Below are 9,140 nucleotides of genomic sequence, written 5' to 3'. Positions count from 1 at the left end.
TTCCCCAAATTGTCCAGTGTCTATTTCCCAAATTGTCCATTCCCCAAATTGTCCAGTGTCTATTTCCCAAATTGTCCATTCCCCAAATTGTCCAGTGTCTATTTCCCAAATTGCCCATTCCCCAAATTGTCCAGTGTCCATTCCCCAAATTGTCCATTCCCCAAATTGTCCATTGTCGATTCCCCAAATTGTCCAGTGTCCATTCCCCAAATTGTCCATTGTCCATTCCCCAAATTGTCCAGTGTCTATTTCCCAAATTGCCCATTCCCCAAATTGTCCAGTGTCTATTCCCCAAATTGCCCATTCCCCAAATTGTCCAGTGTCCATTCCCCAAATTGTCCATTCACCAAATTGTCCATTGTCCATTCCCCAAATTGTCCAGTGTCTATTTCCCAAATTGTCCATTCCCCAAATTGTCCAGTGTCTATTTCCCAAATTGTCCATTCCCCAAATTGTCATGTGTCTATTTCCCAAATTGTCCATTCCCCAAATTGTCCAGTGTCTATTTCCCAAATTGTCCATTCCCCAAATTGTCCATTGTCGATTCCCCAAATTGTCCATTGTCCATTCCCCAAATTGTCCAGTGTCCATTCCCCAAATTATCTATTGTCCTTTCCCCAAATTGTCCAGTGTATATTTCCTAATTTGTCCATTCCCCAAATTGTCCAGTGTCTATTCCCAAAATTGTCCAGTGTCTATTTCTCAAATTGTTCCTTTCTCAAATTGTCCATTTCTTAAATTGTCCATTTCTCAAATTGTCCATTTTTCAAATTGTTCATTGTCCATTTCGCAAATAGTCGTCAGGCCTACTAGACAAGTCCCCCGGGCCTGATGGGATATATCCAAGGATTCTATGGAAAGCAAGAGATGAAATTTGGGGAATATATACTGGACAATTTGGGGAATGGACACTGGACAATTTGGGGAATGGACACTGGACAATTTGGAGAAAGGACACTGGACAATTTGGGGAATGGACAATTTGGGGAGTGTCCATTCCCCAAATTGTCCAGTGTCTATTCCCCAAATTGTCCATTCCCCAAATTGTTCAGTGTCCATTCCCCAAATTGTCCATTCCCCAAATTGTCCATTGTCCATTCCCCAAATTGTCCAGTGTCTATTTCCCAAATTGTCCATTCCCCAAATTGTCCAGTGTCTATTTCCCAATTTGTCCATTCCCCAAATTGTCCAGTGTCTATTTCCCAAATTGTCCATTCCCCAAATTGTCCAGTGTCTATTTCCCAAATTGTCCATTCCCCAAATTGTCCAGTGTCGATTCCCCAAATTGTCCATTGTCCATTCCCCAAATTGTCCAGTGTCCATTCCCCAAATTATCCATTGTCCATTCCCCAAATTGTCCAGAGTCTATTTCCCAAATTGTCCATTCCCCAAATTGTCCAGTGTCTATTTCCCAAATTGTCCATTCCCCAAATTGTCCATTGTCCATTCCCCAAATTGTCCAGTGTCCATTTCCCAAATTATCCATTGACCAATCCCCAAATTGTCCATTCCACAAATTGTTCATTGTCCATTCCCCAAATTGTCCAGTGTCTATTTCCCAAAATATCCATTCCCCAAATTGTCCAGTGTCTATTTTCCAAATTGGCCATTCCCCAAATTGTCCAGTGTCTATTTCCCAAATTGTCCATTCCCCAAATTGTCCAGTGTCCATTCCCCAAATTGTCCTGTGTCTATTTTCCAAATTGTCCATTCCCCAAATTGTCCAATGTCCATTCCCCAAATTGTCCATTGTCCATTCCCCAAAAAGTCCAGTGTCCATTCCCCAAATTGTCCATTCCCCAAATTGTCCATTGTCCATTCCCCAAATTGTCCAGTGTCTATTTCCCAAATTGTCCAGTGTCTATTTCCCAAATTGTCCTTTCCCCAAATTGTCATGTGTCTATTTCCCAAATTGTCCATTCCCCAAATTGTCCAGTGTCTATTTACCAAATTGTCCATTCCCCAAATTGTCCAGTGTCGATTCCCCAAATTGTTCATTGTCCATTCCCCAAATTGTCCAGTGTCCATTCCCCAAATTATCCATTGTCCATTCCCCAAATTGTCCAGTGTCTATTTCCCAAATTGTCCATTCCCCAAATTGTCCAGTGCCCATTCCCTAAATTGTCCCGTGTCTATTTCCCAAATTGTCCATTCCGCAAATTGTCCAGTGTCCATTCCCCAAATTGTCCTGTGTCTATTTCCCAAATTATCCATTGTCCATTCCCTAAATTGTCCAATGTCCATTCCCCAATTTATCCATTGTCCATTCCACAAATTGTCCAGTGTCTATTTCCCAAATTGTCCATTCCCCAAATTGTCCAGTGTCTATTCCCCAAATTGTCCATTCCCCAAATTGTCCAGTGTCCATTCCCCAAATTGTCCATTCCCCAAATTGTCCATTGTCCATTCCCCAAATTGTCCAGTGTCTATTTCCCAAATTGTCCATTCCCCAAATTGTCCAGTGTCTATTTCCCAAATTGTCCATTACCCAAATTGTCATGTGTCTATTTCCCAAATTGTCCATTCCCCAAATTGTCCAGTGTCTATTTCCCAAATTGTCCATTCCCCAAATTATCCTGTGTCGATTCTCCAAATTGTCAATTGTCCATTCCCAAAATTGTCCAGTGTCCATTCCCCAAATTATCCATTGTCCATTCCCCAAATTGTCCAGTGTCTATTTCCCAAATTGTCCATTCCCCAAATTGTCCATTGTCCATTCCCAAATTGGCCAGTGTCCATTTCCCAAATTATCCGTTGACCAATCCCCAAATTGTCCATTCCCCAAATTGTCCATTGTCCATTCCCCAAATTGTCCAGTGTCTATTTTCCAAATTGTCCATTCCCCAAATTGTCCAGTGTCTATTTCCCAAATTGTTCATTCCCCAAATTGCCCAGTGCCCATTCCCCAAATTGGCCTGTGTCTATTTTCCAAATTGTCCTATTCCCCAAATTGTCCAATGTCCATTCCCCAAATTGTCCATTGTCCATTCCCCAAATTGTCCAGTGTCCATTCCCCAAATTGTCCATTCCCCAAACTGTCCATTGTCCATTCCCCAAATTGTCCAGTGTCTATTTCCCAAATTGTCCTATTCCCCAAATTGTCCAATGTCCATTCCCCAAATTGTCCATTGTCCATTCCCCAAATAGTCCAGTGTCCATTCCCCAAATTGTCCATTCCCCAAATTGTCCATTGCCCATTCCCCAAATTGTCCAGTGTCTATTTCCAAAATTGTCCAGTGTCTATTTCCCAAATTGTCCTTTCCCCAAATTGTCATGTGTCTATTTCCCAAATTGTCCATTCCCCAAATTGTCCAGTGTCTATTTACCAAATTGTCCATTCCCCAAATTGTCCAGTGTCGATTCCCCAAATTGTTCATTGTCCATTCCCCAAATTGTCCAGTGTCCATTCCCCAAATTATCCATTGTCCATTCCCCAAATTGTCCAGTGTCTATTTCCCAAATTGTCCATTCCCCAAATTGTCCAGTGCCCATTCCCCAAATTGTCCCGTGTCTATTTCCCAAATTGTCCATTCCCCAAATTGTCCAGTGTCCATTCCCCAAATTGTCCTGTGTCTATTTCCCAAATTATCCATTGTCCATTCCCCAAATTGTCCAATGTCCATTCCCCAAATTATCCATTGTCCATTCCACAAATTGTCCAGTGTCTATTTCCCAAATTGTCCATTCCCCAAATTGTCCAGTGTCTATTCCCCAAATTGTCCATTCCCCAAATTGTCCAGTGTCCATTCCCCAAATTGTCCATTCCCCAAATTGTCCATTGTCTATTCCCCAAATTGTCCAGTGTCTATTTCCCAAATTGTCCATTCCCCAAATTGTCCCGTGTCTATTTCCCAAATTGTCCATTCCCCAAATTGTCATGTGTCTATTTCCCAAATTGTCCATTCCCCAAATTGTCCAGTGTCTATTTCCCAAATTGTCCATTTCCCAAATTATCCTGTGTCGATTCTCCAAATTGTCAATTGTCCATTCCCCAAATTGTCCAGTGTCCATTCCCCAAATTATCCATTGTCCATTCCCCAAATTGTCCAGTGTCTATTTCCCAAATTGTCCATTCCCAAATTGTCCATTGTCCATTCCCAAATTGGCCAGTGTCCATTTCCCAAATTATCCGATGTCCAATCCCCAAATTGTCCATTCCCCAAATTGTCCATTGTCCATTCCCCAAATTGTCCAGTGTCTATTTCCCAAATTGTCCATTCCCCAAATTGTCCAGTGTCTATTTTCCAAATTGTCCATTCCCCAAATTGTCCAGTGTCTATTTCCCAAATTGTTCATTCCCCAAATTGCCCAGTGCCCATTCCCCAAATTGGCCTGTGTCTATTTTCCAAATTGTCCTATTCCCCAAATTGTCCAATGTCCATTCCCCAAATTGTCCATTGTCCATTCCCCAAATTGTCCAGTGTCCATTCCCCAAATTGTCCATTCCCCAAATTGTCCATTGTCCATTCCCCAAATTGTCCAGTGTCTATTTCCCAAATTGTCCATTTCCCAAATTATCCAGTGTCTATTTCCCAAATTGTCCATTCCCCAAATTGTCCAGTGTCTATTTCAAAAATTGTCCATTCCCCAAATTGTCCAGTGTCTATTTCCCAAATTGACCATTCCCCAAATTGTCCATTCCCCAAATTGTCCATTGTCCATTCCCCAAATTGTCCAGTGTCTATTTCCCAAATTGTCCATTCCCCAAATTGTCCAGTGTCTATTTCCCAAATTGTCCATTCCCCAAATTGTCCAGTGTCTATTTCCCAAATTGTCCATTCCCCAAATCGTCCAGTGTCAATTTCCCAAATTGTGCATTCCCCAAATTGTCCAGTGTCCATTCCCCAAATTGTCCATTCCCCAAATTGTCCATTGTCCATTCCCCAAATTGTCCATTGTCCATTCCCCAAATTGTCCAGTGTCCATTCCCCAAATTATCCATTGTCCATTCCCCAAATTGTCCAGTGTCTATTTCCCAAATTGTCCATTCCCCAAATTGTCCAGTGCCCATTCCCCAAATTGTCCCGTGTCTATTTCCCAAATTGTCCATTCCCCAAATTGTCCAGTGTCCATTCCCCAAATTGTCCTGTGTCTAGGTCCCAAATTATCCATTGTCCATTCCCCAAATTGTCCAATGTCCATTCCCCAAATTATCCATTGTCCATTCCCCAAATTGTCCAGTGTCCATTCCCCAAATTGTCCATTCCCCAAATTGTCCATTGTCCATTCCCCAAATTGTGCAGTGTCTATTTCCCAAATTGTCCATTCCCCAAATTGTCCAGTGTCTATTTCCCAAATTGTCCATTCCCCAAATTGTCATGTGTCTATTTCCCAAATTGTCCATTCCCCAAATTGTCCAGTGTCTATTTCCCAAATTGTCCATTCCCCAAATTATCCAGTGTCGATACCCCAAATTGTCCATTGTCCATTCCCCAAATTGTCCAGTGTCCATTCCCCAAATTATCCATTGTCCATTCCCCAAATTGTCCAGTGTCTATTTCCCAATTTGTCCATTCCCCAAATTGTCCAGTGTCTATTTCCCAAATTGTCCATTCCCCAAATTGTCCATTGTCCATTCCCAAATTGGCCAGTGTCCATTTCCCAAATTATCCATTGTCCAATCCCCAAATTGTCCATTCCCCAAATTGTCCATTGTCCATTCCCCAAATTGTCCAGTGTCTATTTCCCAAATTGTCCATTCCCCAAATTGTCCAGTGTCTATTTTCCAAATTGTCCATTCCCCAAATTGTCCAGTGTCTATTTCCCAAATTGTCCATTCCCCAAATTGCCAAGTGCCCATTCCCCAAATTGGCCTGTGTCTATTTTCCAAATTGTCCAATTCCCCAAATTGTCCAATGTCCATTCCCCAAATTGTCCATTGTCCATTCCCCAAATTGTCCAGTGTCCATTCCCCAAATTGTCCATTCCCCAAATTGTCCATTGTCCATTCCCCAAATTGTCCAGTGTCTATTTCCCAAATTGTCCATTTCCCAAATTATCCAGTGTCTATTTCCCAAATTGTCCATTCCCCAAATTGTCCAGTGTCTATTTCAAAAATTATCCATTCCCCAAATTGTCCAGTGTCTACTTCCCAAATTGACCATTCCCCAAATTGTCCATTCCCCAAATTGTCCATTGTCCATTCCCCAAATTGTCAAGTGTCTATTTCCCAAATTGTCCATTCCCCAAATTGTCCAGTGTCTATTTCCCAAATTGTCCATTCCCCAAATTGTCCAGTGTCTATTTCCCAAATTGTCCATTCCCCAAATTGTCCAGTGTCTATTTCCCAAATTGTCCATTCCCCAAATTGTCCAGTGTCTATTTCCCAAATTGTCCATTCCCCAAATTGTCCAGTGTCTATTTTCCAAATTGTCCATTCCCCAAATTGTCCATTCCCCAAATTGTCCATTCCCCAACTCGTCCAGTGTCAATTTCCCAAATTGTCCATTCCCCAAATTGTCCAGTGTCTATTTCCCAAATTGTTCATTCCCCAAATTGTCCAGTGTCCATTCCCCAAATTGTCCATTGTCCATACCCCAAATTGTCCAGTGTCCATTTCCCAAATTATCCATTGTCCATTCCCCAAATTGTCCATTCCCCAAATGGTCCATTGTCCATTCCCCAAATTGTCCAGTGTCTATTTCCCAAATTGTCCATTCCCCAAATTGTCCAGTGTCTATTTCCCAAATTGTCCATTCCCCAAATTGTCCAGTGTCTATTTCCCAAATTGCCCATTCCCCAAATTGTCCAGTGTCCATTCCCCAAATTGTCCATTCCCCAAATTGTCCATTGTCGATTCCCCAAATTGTCCAGTGTCCATTCCCCAAATTGTCCATTGTCCATTCCCCAAATTGTCCAGTGTCTATTTCCCAAATTGTCCATTCCCCAAATTGTCCAGTGTCTATTCCCCAAATTGCCCATACCCCAAATTGTCCAGTGTCCATTCCCCAAATTGTCCATTCACCAAATTGTCCATTGTCCATTCCCCAAATTGTCCAGTGTCTATTTCCCAAATTGTCCATTCCCCAAATTGTCCAGTGTCTATTTCCCAAATTGTCCATTCCCCAAATTGTCATGTGTCTATTTCCCAAATTGTCCATTCCCCAAATTGTCCAGTGTCTATTTCCCAAATTGTCCATTCCCCAAATTGTCCAGTGTCGATTCCCCAAATTGTCCATTGTCCATTCCCCAAATTGTCCAGTGTCCATTCCCCAAATTATCTATTGTCCTTTCCCCAAATTGTCCAGTGTCTATTTCCTAATTTGTCCATTCCCCAAATTGTCCAGTGTCTATTCCCAAAATTGTCCAGTGTCTATTTCTCAAATTGTTCCTTTCTCAAATTGTCCATTTCTTAAATTGTCCATTTCTCAAATTGTCCATTTTTCAAATTGTTCATTGTCCATTTCGCAAATAGTCGTCAGGCCTACTAGACAAGTCCCCCGGGCCTGACGGGATATATCCAAGGATTCTATGGAAAGCAAGAGATGAAATTTGGGGAATATATACTGGACAATTTGGGGAATGGACACTGGACAATTTGGGGAATGGACACTGGACAATTTGGAGAAAGGACACTGGACAATTTGGGGAATGGACAATTTGGGGAGTGTCCATTCCCCAAATTGTCCAGTGTCTATTCCCCAAATTGTCCATTCACCAAATTGTTCAGTGTCCATTCCCCAAATTGTCCATTCCCCAAATTGTCCATTGTCCATTCCCCAAATTGTCCAGTGTCTATTTCCCAAATTGTCCATTCCCCAAATTGTCCAGTGTCTATTTCCCAATTTGTCCATTCCCCAAATTGTCCAGTGTCTATTTCCCAAATTGTCCATTCCCCAAATTGTCCAGTGTCTATTTCCCAAATTGTCCATTCCCCAAATTGTCCAGTGTCGATTCCCCAAATTGTCCATTGTCCATTCCCCAAATTGTCCAGTGTCCATTCCCCAAATTATCCATTGTCCATTCCCCAAATTGTCCAGAGTCTATTTCCCAAATTGTCCATTCCCCAAATTGTCCAGTGTCTATTTACCAAATTGTCCATTCCCCAAATTGTCCAGTGTCGATTCCCCAAATTGTTCATTGTCCATTCCCCAAATTGTCCAGTGTCCATTCCCCAAATTATCCATTGTCCATTCCCCAAATTATCCAGTGTCTATTTCCCAAATTGTCCATTCCCCAAATTGTCCAGTGCCCATTCCCCAAATTGTCCCGTGTCTATTTCCCAAATTGTCCATTCCCCAAATTGTCCAGTGTCCATTCCCCAAATTGTCCTGTGTCTATTTCCCAAATTATCCATTGTCCATTCCCCAAATTGTCCAATGTCCATTCCCCAAATTATCCATTGTCCATTCCACAAATTGTCCAGTGTCTATTTCCCAAATTGTCCATTCCCCAAATTGTCCAGTGTCTATTCCCCAAATTGTCCATTCCCCAAATTGTCCAGTGTCCATTCCCCAAATTGTCCATTCCCCAAATTGTCCATTGTCTATTCCCCAAATTGTCCAGTGTCTATTTCCCAAATTGTCCATTCCCCAAATTGTCCCGTGTCTATTTCCCAAATTGTCCATTCCCCAAATTGTCATGTGTCTATTTCCCAAATTGTCCATTCCCCAAATTGTCCAGTGTCTATTTCCCAAATTGTCCATTTCCCAAATTATCCTGTGTCGATTCTCCAAATTGTCAATTGTCCATTCCCCAAATTGTCCAGTGTCCATTCCCCAAATTATCCATTGTCCATTCCCCAAATTGTCCAGTGTCTATTTCCCAAATTGTCCATTCCCAAATTGTCCATTGTCCATTCCCAAATTGGCCAGTGTCCATTTCCCAAATTATCCGATGTCCAATCCCCAAATTGTCCATTCCCCAAATTGTCCATTGTCCATTCCCCAAATTGTCCAGTGTCTATTTCCCAAATTGTCCATTCCCCAAATTGTCCAGTGTCTATTTTCCAAATTGTCCATTCCCCAAATTGTCCAGTGTCTATTTCCCAAATTGTTCATTCCCCAAATTGCCCAGTGCCCATTCCCCAAATTGGCCTGTGTCTATTTTCCAAATTGTCCTATTCCCCAAATTGTCCAATGTCCATTCCCCAAATTGTCCATTGTCCATTCCCCAAATTGTCCAGTGTCCATTCCCCAAAT

Source organism: Scyliorhinus torazame, chromosome 22, assembly GCF_047496885.1.
Source record: "Scyliorhinus torazame isolate Kashiwa2021f chromosome 22, sScyTor2.1, whole genome shotgun sequence".
Taxonomy (NCBI): domain Eukaryota; kingdom Metazoa; phylum Chordata; class Chondrichthyes; order Carcharhiniformes; family Scyliorhinidae; genus Scyliorhinus; species Scyliorhinus torazame.
The sequence above is the reverse complement of the archived record's forward strand: the minus strand, read 5'-3'. Positions refer to the sequence as shown.